This window comes from Manacus vitellinus, unplaced genomic scaffold (assembly GCF_001715985.3).
Source record: "Manacus vitellinus isolate BGI_N305 unplaced genomic scaffold, ASM171598v3 scaffold_65_pilon, whole genome shotgun sequence".
NCBI classification, from domain to species: domain Eukaryota; kingdom Metazoa; phylum Chordata; class Aves; order Passeriformes; family Pipridae; genus Manacus; species Manacus vitellinus.
The window spans coordinates 1,870,687-1,880,312 of NW_021940724.1; the positions used below are offsets into that span (position 1 = coordinate 1,870,687).

The 9,626-nt window shown below is 42.5% G+C and overlaps 1 long non-coding RNA gene across 3 annotated transcripts in view; it reads left to right on the plus strand.

Moving 5' to 3' along the window:
* The window catches only part of LOC108641511, an 80,731-nt gene extending 72,091 nt beyond the window's left edge, over nt 1-8,640 (plus strand). For 2 of the 3 annotated variants that reach the window (XR_001922032.2, XR_001922034.2), the window contains 3 exons: nt 2,630-2,720; nt 5,136-5,219; nt 5,822-6,632. This is a non-coding gene — a long non-coding RNA (uncharacterized LOC108641511). Of the gene's footprint in view, nt 1-2,629; nt 2,721-5,135; nt 5,220-5,821; nt 6,633-7,749 lie in introns of those variants that run through there. The other variant, XR_001922033.1, reaches the window with a different exon arrangement.
* Nucleotides 8,641-9,626: the final 986 nt, after the last annotated feature.

A 9,626-nucleotide genomic window follows, 5' to 3' on the forward strand; every position in this document is an offset into this window, starting at 1 on the left:
CTGCCTTGGCTGAGGGAGCGTCTCTGCTGTTTTCTCTCTGTGCTGAAAGGAAGCGGCTGAAGGAGTTGGTGTGTCTGACAGGCAGACCCAACCCAACGTGGTGCTGCTCCCACCTTTGCACTGGTGCCTATGCTGCCTGACACCACCATCCCACACCTGTTTGAGCTCCTCTCCCAGCTCCTGCTTTACAGCTGGATTTTGGAATGCCAGGTGTATGTACGCACCGCGTTCAAGCGATTGTCAGGTTTTGTGTTTGAAGACTTTTCTCTTCTGTCTTTTCTTAGACTTTGCTCTGTCAAGGCCTGTGCAGCTGGCGTTACATAGCACATACTTTATTATCCCAGTCATCACTTCGACTGTTTAATCCTTTTAACCTTCACAGTGGCTACAGTAGGAATTACGGGGATAATCTTGAGTGAATTTCCTTGGCCACTATTAAAACCACAAAGAAATCTAAAGTAGTTCTGTGAAAAAAGAATTTCTTGATGAAACTATTTGTGAGGGACTGAAAGGGGGGGAGTGCAAGTTGAGAACCCAGTCCAGCTGCAGGGAAATGGCTGTGGGGATACCACCACGGGCTGGCAGCTGCCACATTCCTGTACCCATCATCCCAAACCTGTTGTAAGCACAAAACAGTTAATGCAGAACAGTCATCCCTGCTGGGCATGGAAGGGACCTTGCTGCCAGATGGTATTTATGTTGTGCATTATCTCCGTAGGTTTTGCATCTGTCCTTGCTGCAGTTTTGTTTTCTGCCTTCAAATTCCCTTTTTTCTTATTGTGTCTAATAAATTAAATTGAATTTGCAAAATAGTACAAAGTGACATTAGGATGTGCCTGTTAACAGAGGAGAATTAATTAATTACATGCCATGAACTAACTGAACTCATTTAGTCATTGATGAATTAACTTAGTATGTCTGTTACAAACAGGAGAACTGGAATGCTGGCAGGATAAAGGGTGAAATCTCTCACTGACTAAATAACTGGTGTTTCTTTAGGTTTAGTTAGCGTTCCTTAGTCTAGTAATGGCCAGATTTTTAGAAGTAGGAAGTTCTACCAGTCATTTTCAGTTTTGTGTTCCCTTCTGTGATTCCATCCTACACTGACATCTGCCCCTTGAATTCATTTGAAACCTTGAAGTTTCTAGTTGCTTTTTCTTAACCAAATCTTATAACTAGTTCTTCATCATTCCCTTTTTTTCACTGGTCAGACTTTGAGTATCATCAATCCTATTTCCAGCTGGAGATTCCATTCTGCATGGATGTCTGTAATTCTGGGGGCAGGGGTTGTGGTCTTTCTTAATCATATTTCTGATGTGCACAGTGACATTCTCTCCGTGCACGTTCTGCATCTTACCTCTTCCCAGATTTCTTTGCAAACATGGATTTGATTTCTCTCTCTCTGCACTCAAGTTTCAGACCTGCACCTCTGTGCCTCATTTTGTTTTCCTTGCAAGGTGTTTGTGTGGCCTGCACACATGTGGGTTGATAGCACAGTATAGTGTTGACAGAAAGGAGCTTTCTCCCATGCCAGCCCTCTGTAAATGCCACAAAAATACCTTTTTATTTAAACCTCTGGTTTAAAACTATATCCTTCTATACAGCCCAGAGTAGAATGACCAGTGGGCTGTTAATCTGCCCTTATATCAGGTTTTATTGTCTCATTATTCCTTATACTTTCTATTCTTTTATGTGTGTTCTCACTTTTTTGCCTCAGGCAGTAAACTAGAAACCAAACTCATTTTATTCTGTTTTATGTGAAGCTTCTAGATTGGTGTGTTTTGATCCATGACAGGGTCTCTGCCCTGCTACAGTAGTTGCCTTTCTTGGAAATCATTGGGAAGGTAAATACCTGCAGTAGCTTTAAAATCTGCACAAGCTGAGTTTCTCAGCTCTCAAGGCAAATCAGAACTTCAGCTGTGCTTCGATGCTCCAATTATGAGATGCTAACCTTGTTTGCAGCTTCAACAGGTGGAGCCAGTTGCAGGGAGAAGACTAATAAGACGACAAATATTGGATATGTGCACATTATGTTTTCCTGATGGATAGGGACACGCTTTCCTGGTGCAGCTAAAGATGTTTAATAGCCGTTGTCGATCAGAGCAATAACTATTCCATAAATCAGAATTACTTTCAGAATCCAACAGCCCCTTTTCCCATCTCTTGCTTGGCTGTGTTCAATATGTGGAGCCTTAAGTTGTCCTCTGATTAGCTCTGTGATTTCCATGGCGTGTGCCAGCATCAGTGTTTATTATTGAAGCACATTGTCTGCTTTTCTCTTGATGATGTGACTGTCCTGTAACAGAAGTCACATGCACAAACTGAGTAGTAACAGGAGTTCAGGAGGAAGGATCAGTAAATATTCTAAGCTCTGCGTGGTTGTGCAGATGTAATTGATTCCAGCCCTGCCAGATGCTCACCAGTTGATCCAGATGATCCTTGCTCAGCATGCGGTGAAGATCCCTGTCATCTCCTGGCTCTTCCAGTCTCTAGCACAGCTTACAGGCCATTGCTCAGTCCCTAAAATCTTTATCTTTACCGTAACCACGTGACTTTTTTGTATTTTTAGGGGAAGCTAAACTGGAAATGCGCACACGCGCATTTACATAAACCATTTTATAAATTCCAGGTGCTGATCTCACAAAGGTGTCCTGCATGTGCCAAAGGACGAACGTGTTGTTTGAGGGAAAAGCTGTCCATAAATCTGTGCAAACTGAAAGGTAAATAATTTCTTTTTCCAGTACATTGGTGGAGTAAGATCTCTGCGTCGGTTATTTTCCCTGCTGTGAAATATGTGGTGTAAATGTATCTGGCGTATATTATATTTGTCACCGCGCAGCAGCAGAATGTAGGAAGTGGTTATCTTTAAAAAAATTTGATTTATGCTTCATAGAATCACAGACTGGTTTGGGTTGGAAGGGACCTTAAAGATCATCTCGTTCCAACCCCCTGCCCTGGGCAGGGACACCTTCCACTAGACCAGTTTGCTCAGGTCCCCGTCCATTCCTTGTTGTGCTTCTTTTGCATAACAAGGAAAGGTTCAGAGGTGGTTTGTTTCACTCTGAAAATATTTCTGGCTTGGATTTCAGGATTTTTTTGCAGTGTCATACATGATGGGAGGAGTAAAGAATATTTGTCTTTGAATAAAAGATCCGCTGCAGTGTGCTTGTGAGGCGTAAGAATTCAGCTGAGGTTAAAACTTGAAGTGGTCTGATTGAGTTTCCTATCTTTCTTAATTGTTATCTTTTTTTCTGTGTGATAATTTTAATTTCACTTCCTCTTCGGTAATTGTGGAGTCTTCCAAAGTAATCTTGAGTTTGTATTATATCAGACAAAAATTACAGACTAATAAATGTTTTCGTGGTGTTTAGTGTTATTTTTAAAAGATATGTAAGAGAAGTTCTTTCCAGGTCCTTTGACAGACAAACTACCATGATGATTCCTGGGGCAGCATAAATTAATCCAGTGCTGGAGATAAGCATAGAGGCAACAACATTAAAGGGTGCCTGGTTTTAAGAGCTCACTTTGTAGGGACAGAAGTGGCTGTGATACAACACATGGCACTAGGATACAAACAGTAGGTGTAGCTTTGGAGTGCTCCATGATGGACATTTCTACTCAGGGATGGGATTAGCACTTCTATTGAAACTTATATAACAGCTACAGTGCCAGGGTGGTTGCTAAAAATGATGCTCATTGCTGTTAGATCCCAAAAGCTTTCAGTCAGAAGAACTATTTTCAGCTGAAGAAATATTATTTTTTTATTCCTAATGGTCATTGTTTTTCTCCCGGATCCCAATGAGATACTTTTAAATATGTAAGGCAGCAGTAGAAATGAAAAAAAAGTGTTTATGTAATGTAAAGACATGGACAAGCAACAGTGAGTTTTGTTGTGGGTGGCTACTTCATTATCATATCTTCATTAACATACCCTGGCAGTCAGCAGGGAATTACATTGTTCCTTATGTCTGTCCTGTCCAGTGGCTAAAATATAACATCAGCTGCTTTTATCCAGCAAATCTTGATCCCTTTGGGAAAAAACCCACTGTTTTCCTGCCTCTGTTGCCCCAGAGGTTGGTGTTGGACTGAAGAGCTGCTATGGTGATGGGCACAGGGATGGGAATGTGGACAGAAATAGAGCGAGGCTGAAGCCAGGCTGTTCCTGCTTCCTTATGGTTTCAGTAGCCCTCTCTGATATGGATGGTGACTGATTCCAAGGAGGTATTTATTATTACATATTTGAGGCAGGGTATTTCTGCCTCAGGTTCTCATAATTAACACAAAATAATACTCAGGCAAAAAGGAGGGTGGGGTTCTCAGATTGATAATGTTTTTTACAGGATGCACATCATAATTCCCTGCAGAGCAGTTTGTGCCCGTTGTGCTGGGATTTGGATGCACAGAAATCTCCCTCCTCCCATCCAAACTGAAGTCAGTTTTTGGTGATGCATAATTCATATCCTGAAGCCTGTGTCACAAAAACATCTTAGTGCTTTTTTTCCCCCAGCTTGATAAGCCCGCTTTTGTATTTTTAGGATTTCCTTTGCTGCTAATCCCCAAAATCAGCCTGAAGAGGTTTCAAAACAGAGTTCAGAGTAAATCTGAGGCAACTTCTACGTCAAGGATATTGCTGTATGCAGCAGGTGATTCTCTGGCACCTGCTGTATATGGATTCTGCCTCCACAGAGGTTTATTTCCTTGTGGCATGAGGGCTCAAAATGCCATGGAGTCAGTGCACAAGGTGGACTGCACCTCACAGGAGTCTGCCAGGAGGTTTGGATACATCTTTGGATATATATTAAAAGGAGTAACAGGTACTTTGTTATGAAACAGAGACAGCAGTTTCTTTTGATGAATTTTGAAGCTCTAATCAGAAATTACTCCTTCCAAGGGGAACATGATACCTGTATTTACTGCTGTTGCTTAGTGGTACACTGTGATTGCCTGTTCTGACCATAAATGCACTCACATAAATTTGGACTGTGAGGAGCCATAACATGGCAAAAAAGCCTGTGTAAGAGCCTGGAGGAAGAGAAGGATGATTCTGAAGTTGTATTTTAATTTATCTCTCTGCAGAACAACACAGAGGGGACTAACTCAAACAGCTTCTTGTGGTTTGTTTTTTTTTCTTCCAGATTCTGAAGACAAACCTGTCAGTAGTGAATTGTCCCAGAAGCACATGGAGAAATTTGTACATGGTGGAGGCTGTTTTTTCTGAGGTACAGAACATCTGTGTCCTTCCTTGGTATCAGCTGTTGTAAATACCTTGTAGCCATTAAGCCTTTATTGCTCAAAGCTTTGAGAAGCTTTGAAATTAAAAAGATAAAGGTATTGTGTGTGCATAATGGATAAATTGAATGTTTCACTAGTGGGAAATAACTGTCTTTATTTGAGAGCTGTGTCCCTGTTCCAGAGGGATGTTCCCCAGATCTCTTACTTCGTAGTTCTTCTCAGTGCAGCTAAACAAAGCACAGGAAGGAATGGGAAGTACTCTCATCAGTGTAGGAAATCTTTTCAGTAATGGTTTTTCATGTCAATAATTTCCTCACAAATGCTTTTTGTTCTTACCTGGTTATATCAAGCCACTGCAGACCTTCTGATCATAATAAATTCCATTCGTGGAGGCTTTGATTGTTTCTTGCACACTGCCCATTTAACGTAAGAAAACAAAATTGTTCAGTAAGAAAAATTCAGATGGAAAAATTCAGGCCTGTGGGGGAAGTTGGACCTTGTGCAAAAACCCAGTAAAACTTGAGTAAGAACCTCAGAGTTCAGTGTATTGATTTTCTTGTGAAAGTTCAAGAGCTGTGTTTCGTTGCAGGCTGAAACTCATCTCAACTCCTCATGACCAGCTGAGCAAGAGAGATGGGATTTGATGCTATCCAAGGTGTAATTCCACAGTTCATGTCTTTTGCTACTGCCAGCTTTAATAAGTTTCTGCCCACTCCCAGCCATTCATTTCCAGCCCAGCAGCAATGCAGTGCCATCTCTTCCCTGACCGTGCGGAAAACCAGATGGCTGAAAATAACTCAGTCAAGAAAAGAAACCCTATATTTTATTTTTTTTCCTTTGAATTAGAATCATTTGAATGATGCCCACGGGCAGTCGTATTGGTACAACTTGAAGGTGACATGAACTGCAGCATCAGAGGCAGCAGTGAGCACTGGAGGGTGTCCCAATGCTAAGTGATCTTGCTGTCAACAAAAATCTGCTCTGGGACCATATCCTGGATGAAGGGGTGTTTCACTAGCCACAGGATTATTTATTGAACTGCTGCTTTTCATTTATTTTATTAAGGAAGATTAACATCTTCTTGTTTGGGCAGGTTTATTTTTTTTTACTTGAGGAGATAAACCATCTCTGTGAGAAGTCAGTCAGCTTTGTGGACAGCCATGAATGTCAATAAAGTCTTGGCAAACACAGTAGGCATTTATTCAGCCTTGCAAATTAAAAACATTTTTCCTGCTTGTTTAGTGAAGGGAACAAAAAAAGACAAATTACATAGCGGATGAGCTCTCTTGATAGTTGGAATTCATTAAGCTGGTGGTGAAAACGCTGGGGGATTGATGGTGCAGAAAAAGAAAAGATGAAGCAGCTTTTCCCCAATAGCTGTGGTTTAAGTTCAAGTTGAAAATGACCAAAAAAAAAAAAACAACCCTTAAAGACATCTGTAACTGACTTCACAGTCTCAATTTCTATCTGGGTAGACAGTTCTTTTCTCACTGCAGTTAATATTAATTGGTTTTTCAGCTGACAGATAATTTCTCAGTGGTTCCTTCATCTCCATCATGCCATGGGGTGTCTGCAGCAGCTCATAAATGAGATCCATGGTGAGGCATTAAGTAGGAAGTTCTCACAGTCCCTTCCCCTTCTACAGACAGAACCTTTCTTCAGACTTGTCACTCTGTCATCTTCCCCTGGCTTCACGTTTTATTAAAAAAAAAAAAATAAAAATGGGGGGAATTTAAAAAGTTACAGTAAGTTGAGCAGTTTGTCAGATGTAATGTTCTCACAGGCCATTGTCTGCAAATTACAGGCTGGCTCAGTCTTTCAGATGGATCGTAAAGCTGTCCTAAGTCAAGCTCTCACAAAATCCATTTACACAGCTCCTGTTGTGGCAGGGCACGGAAAGGAAGCTGTAGGACTTATTTTTTAATGAATTTCCTGTGCAGGGATCATTAGTCCACATGGAAGTCTTTCCAAGTCGCACCCAGTGCATGTCCTCTCTGATTATCCCTGATTAATCTGATAAAGTGCCCACAGTTGTCATTTGCAGTCACAGATGGGATCACAGTTCTCAAATTATTCCAAGTGCAGAAATTCTGCAGGAATTCATCAGTGGAAGAGAGAGGGTTCCCTGATAGGTGTTTGAATGCAGCTAAACCACCTGTAAATCAGTACAGTTACTTAGCAGCAAAACAAAACCATTGTAAACTTTGTTCTTGCAGTGCTTTAATTGCAGACAAAGCTTTACTCATGCAAGTCATCCCATCAATGTCAAATAAAAACATGAATTATTAAGTATTTAAGATTAGGGCTTAAGTCACTGGCATGTCATTCTCATAATTTTCTCTGGAGGATTACAGAACACTTAATTTGTAATTACAGAAACAGAAATGTAATCAAATGCTCTTCCAGCTACAGGTTTTACCAATTTACAGTGAATTCTGGGTTTGCTCTTCCTATTTCCCAAGCTCTTGCTTTTAAATGTAAAAAAGTTAACTCCTCTGTTCCTCCTCTTCTTCCCAGCTCAATGAGAAAGTTGCCCTCAGCTCTTCTGATCATTAAATCTAAGAAGGATGGAGCAGTTCAAGATCTGAAAATGTTCTAAAACTTCCAGGACCTAATTAGAAGGAGGCATCTTGGAGCAGCACAATAGCTCTCTCTGTGCAGTTCATTTGTTTTTCCAATTTAGAAATGACAGTTTACAGCCCTAACGCGAGCGTGTTTCTCATTAGCCGTGTTCTAGAAAGACACAGAGTTATTACAAGTTCTGAAAGATGCTTTCTTCAGAAGTGCAAATGATATTAAATGGCAGAACTTGCTCTCTGGATAGTCAGATGGAGATGCTGTGGTCTGCACCCATCCTAGGTCGTGCGGTAAAGGCAGAGCCATGCAGCCAGACCTCTGCTTCAAATCCATGGGTGTCATGAATGCAATGCATAGAAGAGATGCTACAGCACGATTTAGCCTTGTCCTGGGAAGATAATGGCTGGGAAGTGTCATTGCTTTCCTTGTTTCACAGATGGATCTCAGGTTTCTTGGACTTTCTCATGAAGATTTTCTTGGAGAGGACTGTGTTAGCTGTGCTGCTGACAGATGCCCTTGTGAGAACTGTCCCCACTAACTTGATTTCTCTCCTTCAGCCATCTAGAAGTTTGGTTCCTAGTCTAAGCTGGTTGGTTTTGTTGTCCTTGTGGTAAAGGAAGAGAGAGCTGCATCTTGGGAGATGATAAAGCTTTAGGAAATTATGTGATTGGTCTTTTACATGGTTTTCTGCACCCTGAAGGGAAAGAGTTTGAAAATACTTTTTTGCCTGTAATCAGGACTCCACAGATGGGTTCATCTTGGGTGATGGTGTAGGGTCTGGAACTGAAGTTCTATGAGGAGCAGCTGAGGGAGCTGGGGGGGCTCAGCCTGGAGAAGAGGAGGCTCAGGGGGGACCTTCTCGCTCTCTACAATTCCCTGACAGGAGGGGGGAAGGTGGTGGGGTTGGTCTCCTCTCTCAAGGAACCAGGGACAGGACAAGGGGAAATGGCCTCAAGTTGCAGCAGGGGAGGCTCAGGTTGGATATTGGGAAAAATTTCTTCACTGAAAGAATCGTTAAGCGCTGGAACAGGTTGCCCAGAGCAGTGGTGGAATCACCATCCCTGGAAGTTCTCAAAAAACGAGTGGACCTGGCACTTCATGACATGGGTTAGTGGGCATAGGTGGCATTAAGTCAGAGGTTGGACTTGATCATCTTAAAGGTCTTTTCCAACCTAAATTACTCTGTGGTTCTAATCTATTAAAATCAGCTTTCACAGGGCTTCCAGGAGCTGGTACAGAGCACAAAAGGGTAATGAACTGCAGGGGGGAAGAATTAAGATGCTTCACTCTTCTTGAAAATACTGCAGTAAGGCAAAATCTGGGGCTTTTGCATTGCTGGAGGAATCAGTTTGGTTCTGCCCCCACTTCAAAGCAGCTTTATTGTATTGCTAGAGCACCAGTGTTTTTGTGTGCCTGCGTGGAAGATTCCCAGGCAGCTGTATGTGCTCGGGGCAGAGCCTGGGGACACACGGGCGGGAGCACAGCTCGGTCCTGCTGCTTCCTGCCTGCTCTGCTCCACACAGGCACTTTCTGGACAGAAAAGCTGCACAGTAAATCCAGTGCTGATGTGGCCTGGCACAGTGACAGCTCTTCCAGTAACTGCCCGCTCTCGGAGGCCCATCCTCCTCCGTTGGGTTGTTTTCCTTAAAACAGTGCTGTTCTACACCCGGATGGGGCACACGGCCTCTCTGTGCCTCCCTCTGCCACCAGAAACTCCGTGGTGCCTTCTCTGCTGCTGCTTGGGGGGGTAGTTAGTTCCTGGCTGAGAGGCTGTGATGTTACCTATCGAGTGCTTCCCAGAATGTGTCGCCCCAGAG